The sequence below is a fragment of the Crinia signifera genome, chromosome 6 (assembly GCF_055691185.1).
Source record: "Crinia signifera chromosome 6, ASM5569118v1, whole genome shotgun sequence".
NCBI classification, from domain to species: Eukaryota; Metazoa; Chordata; class Amphibia; order Anura; family Myobatrachidae; genus Crinia; species Crinia signifera.
This window is the reverse complement of record NC_139222.1, coordinates 246,577,018-246,592,795: the sequence shown is the minus strand read 5'-3', so window position 1 is coordinate 246,592,795 and position 15,778 is coordinate 246,577,018. Positions and strand designations below refer to the sequence as shown.

Here is a 15,778-nt window from a genome sequence, read left to right as displayed (position 1 = left end):
AATGATGCGGCCGGCCGCGGCCATGTTTGCTGTGGGCAAAGTGCCGCGGCCGCGGACGCTGACCGCTGAGATCGCGGTCAGGCGGTCCACGGCCCTGCCAGACTACAAGGCGGCCTCTTCATGTCATTTAGGGGCCGGCCCACCGGGAAATGGCCCGATTTCCCGGTGGGCCAATCCGCCCCTGGCTGTGGGTTACTTGGAAAGTGAGGATCATAGATGGTTACGCAAGTCACCAGAGGGTAATATTGGGATACATGTCTGTAGCTATGTAGAAGAGATTAGTAAATATCCTCTAGTAGTAAGTCATCGGGAGTATACAGCCAGTGTCTTCCAGTAGTAAGTCCCCGAGAGTATACAGCCACTAGCTTTTATCGTGTGACTTGCGCTAGATTCGGAGCTGCTTGGTTGCTGTGGATTACTCAGTGTTGTTAATAAATAATCAACCCTGATCGTTAATGCAGACATTCATTTACTGTCAGAATGTGCTCGCTGTAATGGGTTTTATGTGGCACGTCCTACATTACAGCAGCACTCCCACCTTATCTAATGGGAGAGAGGGGTATTGGGGGGGGGGGGTTAGACCAATCAGATGCCACAGAGATTGATACTATTTATTGATTCCTCTTTTTTTGTATTAGTCTGTCTCCAATCTGTAGTGTACCTGTCTCTCACTATACAGCCCCCCAATGCCCCCCATGTATTATGTGTACCATTATCCACAATATTTAGTGTGTTCCCCTCCTTTTTCACTCATTTGCTCCAACAAGCTCCTGTCCCTTAGTATCACTTCTTCTACCCCCTTACGTTCCATTTGTCAGTCTTTTGCATTTTTACTTCCTTCTCTTCTGCTTGTCGGTAGGGATTGCCATCGACCATTGATGTAAATCATCGATGGTTTTTGGCCAATGTCAAATACTTTTGTCTCCAATGGGGAAGAACCAGACGGTTTCCCTCCATCGATGGAACAGCAAAACCGATGTATTTTTTTTTCTCAATGTGCAGTGACACAGAGCATATCTCCGCCCCGACAATCCTGAAGCACCACCCCACATTCTGATTGGCCCACATGCCAGTCAGTCAAAGAAAATGGTAGACCATCAATAGGTAAAACTATCGATGGTCATCCATCACATAGTTTGTTACTATCGATGGCTGGTTGCAGTATCGCCATTGATGGCAACTATCGATGGTGACTGCACCGATGGCCTTGCCTACTTGTTGGGGTAAATTTACAAAAGCTTCTAAAAATGTAAAAAAAGGGTGATGTTCCCCATAGCAACCAATAAGATCCTATCATTTTCTATGATTCAATAAAGAAATGATAGATAGAATCTGATTGATTGGTTGCTAAGGACAATATCACCTCTTTTCATAGCTTTAGTAAATTTAACCCGAAGTATCAGGAACAGCGAATGCTGCTGGCTGCTGAACAGGAGCAACATGGACGAACGGGTGGACCAGTGGCGTAACTAAGTTTTGGGCGCCCCCCCGCCGTTAGGGGGGGCGCCCCCCCCCCCCCGCCGCGCACCCCCAATCCCCCGCCACCCATGCAAACCCCCCCCCAATCCCCTGCAGCCTTACCTATCGCGCTGGTCCCGGCGGCTCCGTTCTTCTTCTGCTGAGGACCACCACAAAATGGCCGCCCCCATACAGCAGACAGTTTCATAGAACTGTGTGCTATATGGGGGCAGCCATTTTGTGGTGGTCCTCATCAGAGGAACGGAGCCGCCGGGACCAGCGAGATAGGTAAGTCTGCGGGGGATTGGGGGGGGGGTGTAACTATAGCACCGCAGCCCCCGGCGCCCCCACATGCACATCGCCTCCCCCGCGGTGGCGGGGGCTGCGGTGCTATAGTTACGCCGCTGGGGTGGACAACTATGTCACCAGCATACCACTGAACCGGAAGATTACATTTCACAACCTATCCTAACGAAATGCTAGTCTCCTATTAATAATGACCATCTTGTTTTTGATGTGTGTGTGTATAAAAATAGTACTGTATATATGTATATATATATATATATATATATATATATATATATTATTCAACAGCCGCAAACCCCAAAAAGTTCCAAAAATGTGACATTTTTTGTAGTTAATCTAGTTATAAAGATATAAGCACTCCATAGATTGTAAGCTTGTGAGCAGGGCCCTCCTACCTCTATGTCAGTCGATAATTATCCAGTTTCTTTTATCACTGTTGTTTCCAATTGTAAAAGCACAACAGAATATACTGCACTATATAAGAAACTGGAGATAAATAAATAATGCACCAATTGTTTCCTCCTGCAGTCAATTGACACTTTTTTTATTTCAATGCTTTGCACAAGGGGAGGGGACATTTGTGCACAACTGCTTAAGTTTTCCCAATAGCTAAGTATTCTAGTAGTATTTGCATGATGTACCAACAGCATGTATGCACACTAATAATAAAGTCAATATTATGCTGGTGATAATAGACAGAACAGGAGAAATATAGTGTTCTGTTTCCTTAATAATGCTGATAATCTCTTTGTTTTTTTCTTTTTATTCAAACAAAGGTCGGAAGTCTGAAGGTCATGTTATAATACAGTGTATCTAGCAGCTGAAGGGCCTGTAAAGGCAATGTGTTGTTTGAGAACAAATACAATAGATCTGTATGGCGTCCAGTACATCAGGTACAGAGTAGAACGTGTACTGACAGTAGCATCCTACAAATATGTTGCATGTTATCTACACCTTGGACGTGTTATGTACTATGGGAGTAATTCAGACCTGATTGCACGTCGCGAATTTACACGCAGGATAATTATAGATTTACTGCGCTTGTGTATGGTCCACAATGCGCGTGTGGGACGCCTGGCAGCGATGAACTTCTGCTACTTTTTTTAGTGCTGGCTGTTTGCAAGGTGATTGACAGGAAGTAGGCGTCTACAGGAAGTAGGCGTCTATGGGTGGTAACCATAGGAAAAACACAGGCATGCCACAAAAAAACACTAGGCGTGCCTAGGCGGTTTAGAGGAGGGTGTGTGACGTCTGTAACAAGTCAGATATGTCGAGGGAGCGCTTTTCCTGGCTCATCGCCGGGCCATACACACTGGGTGGCTTTGAGCTGAAAGCCGCTCAAACATGCTGTTTTGAGCGACTTTCAGCTCAAAGTCGCCCAGTGTGTATGGGCCTTTTAGGTGCAATGTGCAATTTTGACTATGGCCGATTTTGACTGTATGATTCCTCTTGAACTCCCTGGAGGCCAGAACCCCCCATTTTGACAATACATACTGTGTCATTTTGGCTACTGTATGCAGGGCCGGATTTGTGACTAGGCCCGTGAGGCACGGGCCTAGGGACGGCACCTATTATGGGCGGCACGGCAGGCTGCCTGTGAGGGAATCCCACTGCACCCTTTTGAAGTTTTTTTAAGTCACCTCCCCTGCAGTGGCTGTGGTCTCCTTCTCATTCCTACCGCATATGTACGGGAGACCCCCGGCGCCGCCAGCAGCGCATTAGCTCTAGCGCTGATCTTAAGGCACAGCAGTGGGAACTGTCCTTGGCGGCTCCCGCCGACCCCCGTCCCCATGAGAGATCCAGCGGGGGGAAATTACTTGGCTCCCGGGTCCCCCATCCACAAATCCCCGCACTGAGCATAGTGGCTACCCCCCTTCAGCGCCGGACCCAAACCGGGGCCGCCGACTGCAGTGCTGATCCTCAGAACCAGCGGGGAGGAGGGGTAACGAATTGTCGGCTCCCCGTCACTGAACATGAATCCCGGCGCAAATAATGGTGGCTTGCCCAGACCCAGCCCCACCGGCGGCGCTTATCATCAGACCCAGCAAGGAGGGATGACTCAGTGGCTTCCCCCCTCCTCCAGCGTGCATCATGGAGGAGATAAAAGCAGGAGCTGAGGAGCTGCAGTGTGCGTGGGACTGGACAGACAAGTGATCCCCAGGTCAGTGCTTCCATCCCCTGTCCCCAGCCCAGTGCTTCCATCTAACCAACCGTCCCCCAGCCCAGTGCCCCATCTAACCAACCATGCCCTGCATCCAGCCTAGTACCCCCATCTAACCAACCATCCCCCATCCCAGTGCCCCCATCTAACCAAACATGCTCCGTCTCCAGCCTATTGCCCCCCATTTCACCACCCATCCCATATCCAGCCCAATCTAACCAACCATCCCCAGCTTAGTGCCCCCATCTAACCAACCATCATCCGCCGCCCCCAGCCCAGTGCCCCCTAATATAACCAACTATCCACTGTCCCCATCCCAGTGTCTGTCACCATGCCCCCCTTAGCTCTCCGATCAGCTACCCAATCAGACCTTAACCATTACCCAACCTGTCCGGTCGTGCCTTCTACTGTCATATCCCTCCACATTTACTATTCTAATCCCATAGCCCCCCCCCCCCCTTCATTCTGGCGGAGTGCTGGGGGGCCCCTTTCAAAATTTTGCACCAGTCCAGTCCTGGCCAGGCAGCAGCAGCATGGCCGAGCGGGCAGTGGCGAATGACGCTGCTGCTCATCACTCGCCGCTGCCTGCACGCTAGCCATGCACATGAAATCACAGTCGGTCTCGCGGTGTGCCCGGGAGCATCCGCTGCTCACTGGCTCAGGCCAACTGCTGCCCTGCGCCCATTGACTATTCTATACACACAGCCTATTGGCTGCTGTTTATAGAATGGGCGGGGACAGCTGCGGAGCCAAACGGCGTGCCTGTCCCTGGCAGTGCGTTGACAGTGAACGTAATCCTCCCCCTCCTGGTCTCTCTCCCTTCGGGTCCATCCAGTGGGCAGTGGCAGTCCAGACTGAGAAAAAAAAATGAGGGGGGCGGCCAAAAATGTTGTGCCTAGGGGCGCCTGACACCTAAATTCGCCCCTGACTGTACAATTTTGACTATATTGTAGTATAGATTGTACACTTTGTAGTCAAAATTGTATCGCATTGCATTGTAGCCTATGGGGTACAGAGCGCACTGTGCAGAGCCTCGAAACACGGCTGAGCAGGCCGCAAGGACGGACTCCTTTCACCTGCCCAGTGTTACATCCAGATGATAGGATCACATATTGCAATGCGATTCTGGGCAATATGCAATCCTATGGTAAAAGGGTCCCAATAGGAGAATATGTTGACCTCCACATATAGGTAAAACGTAGATGTTTAATAAAACCAAAAGGAAAACTTATGTGGGATACTGGGATTGAACATTTACTGTATATTCTTAAATTATAGTACAACAAAGGATTTCATTAAGCATAAGTATCTTCTTTGTTGACATTGACATATAACTTATTTAGGTATTGTATCTTCATTCTTTAATTGTAAGTTTGGTTCTTTGTAGTATATGAGTGCTGGCGGGCCTCAGATTTAATCACAGTGGGGGAAATTTACTAAGATGTGTATTCTACTTCACATGTGATGTTGCTATGGGCTATGGGCAACCAATCAGATCCTGTCTCCTATCTTCTAGTTCTAAATAAATAAGTAGTAGATTCTGATTTGTTGCCCATAGCAACATCACATGTGAAGTAAAATACACATCTTAGTAAATTTCCCCCAGTGTATCCTGATATTTAACATCATAAATGTGGGCTGCTCTCTGTGCAGCTCGGAACGGTAAAATGGGTGACGTCACATCTTTTGTTTCAAACTGATTTGTTTCCTAGATAAGAAAAATATAAGTGCTTTTATAAGTGCACCTGAGACCTACATAAAGTGAACTCATGCAGTCTTTTAAATGGCTGTACACACTTCTACTTATTGGTTCATTGAAAACTAGGGTAAAGGTGTCCACACAAGGAACAATGTTGACAATGATCCAATCTCGTTAACGATTTCACTGGAACTCCTAAACACTCCCAGACAATTGGAATTGTGCGATTGTACAAATGATCCAAGGTTTAGATGATTTTTTTCATGACCGCTAAACATTAACGATATATTGGTTGGTACCAAAAAAATCTCACAATTCATCTTGAAGGAAGGGATTGGACAGGCAAGATAACTCCAATCCGTTCATCGTCCATGACATTGTTCATCGTACCTACACACGGCGTGTGCCAAATCATGTAGGAAAGGTCATGATCTTTCAGCATGTAGAAGGGAACAGCGACCAAGGCTAACGACCCGCAGGTACGTGCATTGCATTGTTATCATGCCCACAGAAGGACAGTTTTTACCAATATGTCATTCCAGATGGTCAAAAATAGCATTATCGTATAAAATATCTTACTGTGCGTGGGCAATTTAAGTCTAGAGCCCCTTACACACTATGCAACAAAGACAGATTATATGCAGGATAACGATATCATTAACGATATTATTTTGCATGTCATTCAGTGTTATCGACCCCCTTTCTCATCTACACATGCAGTCAAATGTGTCCTATATGACTAGGTGCATGTCTTTCAGTGTGAACAAAAGATTGAGGACCACATTTATCAAACAATATTTGCGACTTATAGCCGCAAATATTAAGTTTCCCACAAATGTACCAAAGGAGGACGCAGCAGGAACCTCCAATCCTTGCTGCGATCCCGCCTGCATCACCTCCGCCCGCCTCCCCCATCGGTTTCTATGGGGGATGTATCATCGGGCAGCCCAGCTTCGCATCCCTGTGCTATCACCATTCTGAGATGGTGGTAGCACATTGTAGCCTATGGGTTACGGACCGCACTGCTGCCGGGGCAGTTCAGTCAGCGGGGGGGTCAGCGCTAACCGTGCATGCTAACCATGCATGTGCAGACTTCCGGCTGAGCACATCACAGGGACAGGTTCCTTTCGGAGCCCTATCCCTGCGCTTGTGGGTTGACACATCCCAGTGCAAATATCGCATTTTACAATAGGTACTTGTGTACAATCACGGCTCCCACGATGTCCATCGCATAGTAAAAAATCGCATGCGATCGTATCGCATCGCATGCTATTCGATCACATGTGATCGTATCGCATGCTATTCGATCGCATGTGATCGCATGCGATTTTTAACAGAAATGCATCCAAATGCATTGAAATTAGTATCAAACATGTTCAATGGCCCCCAAATGTCATTTTTGAGGCTGTACCACCCCCACTATCAACGCGAACCTGAAGCGTGGTGAGCGCAGCGAGCTCGCGAGGGTCGGCGGTACGCGTCCTACGACCTTTTCATACCCTAACTATCCACGTCGCGGTGGAGTTGGGAATAGAAAGCGTGGCCCCGCGAGGGGACACGGATACCTTCACAGGTATCCGTGTCCCCTCGCGGGCTTCACAGGTATACGCGTCCCCTCGCTTGGCTCGCTGAGCTCGCCACGCTTCGGGCCCGGTGGCTCGCTGCGCTCGCCACAATTTCTATTCTCAACTCCACACCGACGTGGATAGTGGGGGTAAGAAAAGGTCGTAGGACGCCTACCGCCGCCCCTCCCGGGCTCGCTGCGCTCGCCACGCTTCGGGTTCGCGTTGATAGTGGGGGCGGTACAGCCTCAAAAATGACATTTGGGGGCCATTGAACATGTATGATACTAATTTTAATGCATTTGGATGCATTTCTGTTTAAAATCGCATGCGATCGCATTGCATTCGATTTTTCAAAAAACATTGCTTAAAAACTGCAAAAATCGCATCCCATCGCATGCCACTACATTTGGCATGCGATGGTATGCGATGGGAGCCGTGAAAGTACACAAGTACCTTACAATACAATCCGGGGCGGTAATATTCCACCCAGATCACATTGTAAATGCGATAATTGATACATTTTGTTTGAAATCGTTCTATGTGTTACCACTATATCGTTCATTCTGTAGCTCCGGGGAGTTCAGGGAAAATTGTTAGTGATACCTTTGTCTGTTCTTATCGTATAGTGGCCCTCATTCTGAATCAACCAAAACCGGGCGAATTTGGGCCGTTTCGATGTTGGGGCTCTGCGCATGGTATATTATGGGCAAGTGCAGCTCTCCTTTGATAACGTCTTCGGCAACTTGCATAGTTGCCAAGCTGTGTGCAAGGATCGTGACGGGAGAGGGGTGGACAGCGGCGTGGACAGGGGTCGTCCATGGGAACACCCCGCCATGTGTGCTGGGGGCAGGCAGCTGACTTCAAAGGACATCAACCGCCAGCCCCGTCTTCATCCCGGCGCTCGCAAATAAAAGTCAGTTCCCACTGACTTCTGTTTGCGAAGCCAGGAGAAATCATTCCTCCTGCAGCGGATATAGGCGAGGGGATGTGTTTTCATTATACACCCCCTGCGATCCTCGCGCTCCTCATAGCTTACCGGAATCTAGAATCAGGCCCAGTGTGTATGCAGCGTAATAGTCAGGATGTAGTTGAAGTGTATTTGTTTTTGGACATGAAAAGGGTCACGGCTTATCAGAAATTGGGTCTTCACGAAATCACTAGCGCCTATTGAACGGATAGGCAGCATTCTGCTAATGCTTAATCCCACAATCCGCTGCGCCAACTCTGAGAGCGGGCGATAGCTAATTTATAGCAACAGTGCTATATACTCACAACATATATAATAGTGTATAAATGATTATATAGATAGCTGTATTTACATAATGCTTTACTTTACTATGAAAGCAGATATCTATTATCAGTAAATTACTTAGTGCCATTATAATGTCAACAGCGTGTTGACCTAGGGCGCCCAATTGGGTTACAATGACAAGTGGCCATCTCCAGCACACAGGTGCAGCCCTGTAGCCTGTTCTACCAGTTCCCGAAGCACAGGGAGAATAACAAAGGCTGACTGCTATCAAGTGACTGAAATATCTTCATACACTGTGAATGCATCAGTCATTTGTTAATAATCAACATCAATAATAACCAGAGCCAGTGACCTTAATATGCACTGCCGTTGCTGTGGTAGAGCCTGGTGAACAACTGTGTGAAAGGTGAAGAGGTTTTAGCTTCCCTAAAGTCTTATCTACTGGCAGAAATCATGGAGGAAGCCTTGTTCTGTCTGTCCCACATTGGGGCCTGTAACAGGGAAGCAGAAGGACAGTGAGAGCAGCCAGTGCCGCTGAACAGATGTGTCACTCACTGCTTGCTGCCAATGAGGGGGGCCTGAGGCAGGCGGCAGTAAGTAAATAGTGTCGGCAAAGGGTGTATGTGTGTGGGGAGGGGAGTATAGTAACTGCAAGTAGAGGGGAGGTGGGGAAATAATACATACAGGGAAGAGACAGAGGGGCATAATACAAGCAAATATTGCAGGAAGAATAGATGCATAAGGAAACAAGAGGAGGGGAAGTAGAGCATACAAGCAGAGGAGTGGAGTGTAACTGAAGCAATGTAGAGTATAATACAAGCAGGGTGTGGAAGGCCTAATACAGGTGTGTGTGCGGTGGTGGTGGTGGTGGTTGGGGGGGGGGGGCATAAGTAGATAACTAAAACAAGCAGCCAAGTGCTGCCCCCAACATGTACTGCCCCTAGGTACCTCAGGCACATGTTGTGGTGCAGGGATATTCGCCACTGCAAACAAAGAACATGTAAACCCCACCCCCGGTAGTAAGCATGTAACCCCCTAACAACGAGAATGTAACCGTGCCCCCTGGCAACGAGTATGGAACCCCTCCAGAAACAAGCATGTAACCTTCCTGGCAAAGAGCATGAAACCCCTGGCAAAGAACATATAACCCCCCATGTTTAACGCCCCCCTGGCGATGAGCATGTAATCCCCCCTAGTAAGGAGCATGTAACCCCCCTGGCAATGAGCAACCCTCCCCCCTGGTAATGAGCATGTAAGCCCCATGGCAACTTGTAACACCCTGGCGATGAGCATGTAACCCCCCTGGTAATGAGCATGTAAGCCCCATGGCAACAAGCATATAACCCCTGGCAGTGAGCATGAAACCCTTGACAAAGGGCATATAACCCCTGGCAACGAGCATGTAACCCCTGGCAGCGAGCATGAAACTCCTGCCAAAGAGCATGTAACCCCCTGGCAATGAGAAAGAAACCCCTGGCAACGAGCATGTAGATAAGCAGCACTTCAGGGGGCATGATGTGTGTAAGTGGCACTAGTGGGGGAAGTTATGTGTAAAAGCAGCACTAGTTGGCGCATTATGGTGACAGCAGTATAACTGTGTGTGGCATGATATGTAATAAGCAGTACAGTGTGTGGTATAATATGTAATAGGCCAAACAGTGTGGCATAAAATGTAATAGGCACTACGTTGTTTGGTATATTGTGTAAGGGGCACTACAGTCTGTGTGGCATAATGTTTAAGGGGCATTACTATAAGAAGGAAAAATTACTGGAGGGGGGGGGGGAGTGAAACATGCCCATGGCACCTAGCTACTCCTCTGTTTACAGCTGTCACCACATTGAATTCAGGAGGAGTTCTAAGGTACATTAGCACTTCTGGGAACCAGTGTTGGGAAATAACTGGATAGTCAGTTTTATCACATGTGTGCATGTTTTTGTAAATTCAGTATTATCACATGAAAATCATGCACACATTTCACATGCCAATAAATCATATGACACATACATTGTAGTGCTCCCATCATCTGCTCCTGTCTGGGGGGGGTCCTGTGCAGGAGCATGCCTGACGACAGCTGCCACCATGTCACAGCTGCACACATCCCCAGTGACAGCTGTCACACACCTACTTAGGCAGGACACCACCAGCAGGATGTGTATGCATAAGTATGGTAAAGTTTGCTGCAAGAAGCCAGTTCAGTCCAGCGCTCCAGGGTTTGAACCAGTTTTTAACCAATCCCTCGCTTCAGGGAAATGCTGGAAAGTGAACACAAGTGATAAATACTGAACTAGAAGGTTTTAGCTCAACTAAAAACTACCATTACACACGGTGGATTGGATCCGTAATAGAGAAACAATAAGTGGCAAATGGCTGGGGACCCTTTCAGAGTGAGAAGTCTGCAGTTACTGACCACCTCCCCCCCCCCCCCCTCGGCACTGATCCAAAGACCTTAAGTCCCGCAGTGGAGTGGCTCCCAAACGTGGTTTTGGTGTCTGCTCTCTGTGCCTCCCTGACGGCTATTGCCCGGCAGCAAAATGTCTCCATTGCCTCCGAGTGTTGCGCCACAGAACTAGTAGACTTATGGTACATTCAATTCATCCATTAAATGTGCCCCATCTCTTTTTGTGATTCTTCTTAGCCTGTGGTCCTGTGTATGCTGTGCCTGCATGCCCATGTCACATACACATGTCAGACAGCTGCACACACCGAGACTGAGGAAAGGTAAAGAAGAGGGAAAAATAGAATAAACAACAGGATAGTGCTGGAGGAGGGAAGTGAGGTGACAGAGAAAAGGAAGGCCTCATTCACACTCCAATATTTTCATGTGTGTGTGTGTGTTTGTGTGTTGATAGATACACTTTTTATGTCTTGATAAAGGGCTACCCGCCCGAAACGTTGATTTTTCACTGTACCAGTGTCTTCTCGTTTATTGCTTAGACTGCCGCCGTGCAGTTGTTAAAAATACTTAGAGTGACTTCTTGCTTTTTTGGCTATATATATATATATATATATATATATATATATATATATATATATATATATATATATATATATATATATATATGTATATGACATAGGTTAATATGAGTGCTGAAATATATGTGTTCTAATCCTGCTGGAATACAACTTGAAATAAAAGGAGGATTGTACTACAGTAAAGTGTCACCTAAAATGGCTGCTGCAGTACAGCACAACACAAGCCAGAGTTTGAAAATGAGTTTAGGGATTGGTGCATACTAGGCATACTGTATGCACTGTTCATTCAGGGCCAGACTGAGCCTTGGGGGTGACAGAGGCACTTAAGACAGGGTCTCCCCCAGAATGTGGGCAGGTTTATAATAGATTGTGCATTTCTCCCAACATGACCCATTCCAGATGGGACAAATTGTAAAATACCTGGACTTTTAATATATGATTGCCGTCACCTGTGTTGAACTGTTTAATTGATAAGAAAGGTGTTTCAACACACGTGAATGCAATTATAATTGAATCATGAAGACAAGTAGAGAGCATTTTGTCCCTCCTGGAATAGGTCATTTTGGGATGCATGGATTGTGTACAGTTGTGCTCTTGAGTTTACATACCCTAGCAGAATTTACAATTTTCTGGCCATTTGTCAGAGAATATGAATGATAACTCACAATTTTTTCTTTCACTCATGGTTAGTGATGGGGTGAAGCCATTTATTGTCAAACAACTGTGTTTACTCTTTTTAAATCATCATGACAACAGAAACTACCCAAATGACCCTGATCAAAAGTTTACATACCCTGGAGATTTTGGCCTGATAACATGCGCACAAGTTGACACAAACAGGTTTGAATAGATACTAAAGGTAACCATCCTCACCTGTGATCTGTTTGCTTGTAATCAGTGTGTGTGTATATAAGGTCAGTGAGTTTCTGGTCTGCTGAAAGACCCTTGCATCTTTTATTCAGTGCTGTACTGATGTGTCTGGATTCTGAGTCATGGAGAAAGCAAAAGAATTGTCAAAGGATCTGCGGGAAAAGGTAATTGAACTGTATGAAACAGGAAAGGGATATAAAAAGATATCCAAGCAATTGAGAATGCCAATCCGCAGTGTTCAAGCTCTAATTAAGAAGTGGAAAATTAGGGATTCTGTGGAAACCAAATCGCGTTCAGGTAGACCAACAAAAATATCAGCCACAACTGCCAGGAAAATTGTTTGGGATGCAAAGAAAAATCCACAAATAACTTCAGCTGAAATACAGGACTCTTTGAAAAAAGTGGTGGAGGTACTTGAAGAAAAATGGGCTGCATGGCCGAGTCGCCAGAAGAAAGCCATTACTACACAAATGCCACAAAGCATCCAGCTTACAATACTCCAAACAGCACAGAGACAAGTCTCACAACTTCTGGAACAAAGTCATTTGGAGTGATGAGACCAAAAATTTAACTTTTTGGCCACAACCATAAACGTTACATTTGGAGAGGAGTCAACAAGGTCTATGATGAAAGGTATGCCATACCCCAGGGATCTGTACTTGGACCAGTGCTTTTTAATATCTTTATTGGTGATATTGCAAATGAAATTGAGGGTCAAATGTGCCTTTTTGCAGATGACACAAAGGTATGCAACAGGGTAGACACACCAGGAGGGGTAAAATAAATTATTGATGATCTAGGTAGATTAGAGGAATGGTCAACAGCATGGCAACTACAGTTTAATGCCAAAAAATGCAAAATCATGCACTTGGGTCTCAAAAATCCAAAGACTAAATATAGTATAAATGGCACTATAATGGAAACTACTGAGGAAGAGAGGGATCTAGGTGTCACTATTTCGGGGGACTTAAAGGCAGGTAGGCAATGTAACAAAGCAATGAAGAAAGCAAGTCAGATGCTTGGTTGCATAGGGAGAGGTATCAGCAGTAGAAAGAAAGAAAGAAGTAATAATGCCACTGTATAGGTCATTGGTACAACCTCATCTAGAGTACTGTGTTCAGTTCTGGAGGCCATATCTCCAGAAGGATATAAATACATTAGAGATTGTACAAAGAAGGACAACTAAAATGGAGTTTGGCCTACATCACAAAACCCACCAGGAAAGACTAAAAGATCTTAATATGTATACTTTGAAGCAGAGAAGGGAAAAGGGGGACATGATAGAAACTTTCAAATATATGAAGGGTTTTACCAAGGTACAGGTGGGAGACATTCTTCACAGGAAGAGGAGCAACAGAACATGAGGACATGCACTGACACTAGAGGGAGGAAGATTCAGGGGAAATGTGAGGAAAAAGTACTTCACAGAAAGAGTAGTAGATAAGTGAAATAGCCTCCCATCAGAGGTGGTAGAGGCAAATACAGTAGAACAATTTAAACATGCTTGGGATAGGCATATTGATATCCTTACAAAAAAAATAAGGATCAAATATGGTTTGAAGTGACATGTTTAAAAAAAGGGGCAGACTAGATGGGCCAAGTGGTTCTTATCTGCCATCAAACTCTATGTTTCTATGTTTCATTCCTACTGTGACACACGGAGGTGGATCGCTGATGTTTTGGGAATGTGTGAGCTACAAAGGCACTGGAAACTTCGTCAAAATTAATGGCAAGATGAATGTAGCATGTTATGAAAAAATACTGGAGGAAAATTTGCACTCATCAGCCTGGAAGCTGCGCATGGGACTTACTTGGACGTTCCAACACAAGGCCAAGTCGACCTGTCGAATAACGTGAAGGTTCTTGATTGGTCATCTCAATCTCCTGACCTCAATATCTCTGGGGAGATCTCAAACCTGCAGTTCATGCAAGACAGCCCAAGAATTTACAGGATCTGGAGGCTTTTTGCCACGAAGCTTTGCCATCTGAGAAAATAAAGAGCCTCATCCACAACTACCACAAAAGACTTCAAGCTGTCATTGATGTTAAAGGGGGCAATACACGGTATTAAGAACTGGGGTATGTAAACTTTTGATCAGGGTCATTTGGGTAGTTTCTGTTATCATTATGGGTACTTATGTAATATCTGGGCTCCCATTTTTCTTATGAGACCGCGTCCGCTCGCCACGCTTCGGGCACGGTGGCTCGCTGCGCTCGCCACACTATATAAAATCAACTCCATGCGTAGTTGGATAGTAGGGGTATGAAAAAATGGGGTGCATTTAACATGGGAGCCCAGATAATACATAAGTTCCGAAAAGTTTGTGAGAAACACAGCTACTGTAATCAGCCTCTGTATGCCTGCTCTGCTCAGCTGACATAATCAAGGCTCTGTGTGTGTGTGTGTGTGTGTGTGTGTGTGTGTGTGTGTGTGCTCTCTAGCTCTGTGCATCAGCTGCAGTAGACTCATTACCCGAGCTTAAGCAGCTCTCACGTGATTGGCCTTGGCTGTATTCCCTACCCTTAGTCAACCCAGCCATGAACTGACGGTCATAGCCTCTGAGCCTAGCCTCTGTCCCAGTCTCGAGAGTGTGTTCCTGGTCCCTTATCTTGTGCATGTGTCCTGTCTTATCCAGAAAACCTGCCCTGCCTAGTTTGTTTGCAGACCCACAGCATGCTAGTCGGCCTCCGGTCTGTTTTTCCTGAAACACTGCATCTTTTGGATTAAAGTTTCCAAATCCTCAATCCATCTATAGCAACATTGTCTTCATTTCTTCACCTCCTAATCTTTATTCTACAAGTTTCTCAAGTACTGCAAAATCTGCACAGGAATTACTCCAAGTCTGGATTGCACTCTCCAAGATACCTGCATCATCTGTTTATGCCACAATTCATCCAGCCACTATAACAACCTCGGTCTGACCTGCCTTCTTTCAGTATGTGTGACATTATACCTTCCTGACTACTAACATTATACTCATCCTTGCCTCAGGACTCTGTATCCTTTCCTGCCACTGACTCAACCTCTGGTCTATTTATTATCTGTGCATAATCATTCTCTTGTAAAATCAACCACCACAGTGAGGCAGTTGCAGTCCTTGATTGGCTACATGGTGACTGACAGTGACTTCCCATTGGTGTCTTTCAGGAAGCCTGCTTTTATTGGCTGCAACCATAGCAATTCTCCTTCTGCATCTACTCCATTTCCAAGGATTAAAAATCGGGTCTTTACCATGAAAAATCGCATTGCATGAATTGTATGCCACTATATTGCAAGCGATGCGATGTGATGAAAAAATCGGGCGCCCAGATATTACATAAGTACCTAATAGAATGATACCAGTAAAGAGCGAGAGAGATACTATAGATCTAAAGGGGACTGCACACGGAGAGACGTTGAAGCATTCTGAACTAGGTACTTGTTTCCTACCTGGGCGCCCATCGCGGGCATCGCGTGTACATCGCATGCTATTATAATGACATGCGATGCGAC

The 15,778-nt window shown here is 46.1% G+C and overlaps 1 long non-coding RNA gene across 1 annotated transcript in view; it reads left to right on the top strand.

Annotated features, from left to right (window-relative positions):
* The window catches only part of LOC146007257 (uncharacterized), a 41,566-nt gene continuing 25,788 nt past the window's right edge, over positions 1-15,778 (top strand). Inside the window, exons 1-2 of the long non-coding RNA XR_014444302.1 lie at positions 1-239; positions 2,541-2,657. This is a non-coding gene — a long non-coding RNA (uncharacterized LOC146007257). The remainder of the gene's footprint in view (positions 240-2,540; positions 2,658-15,778) is intronic.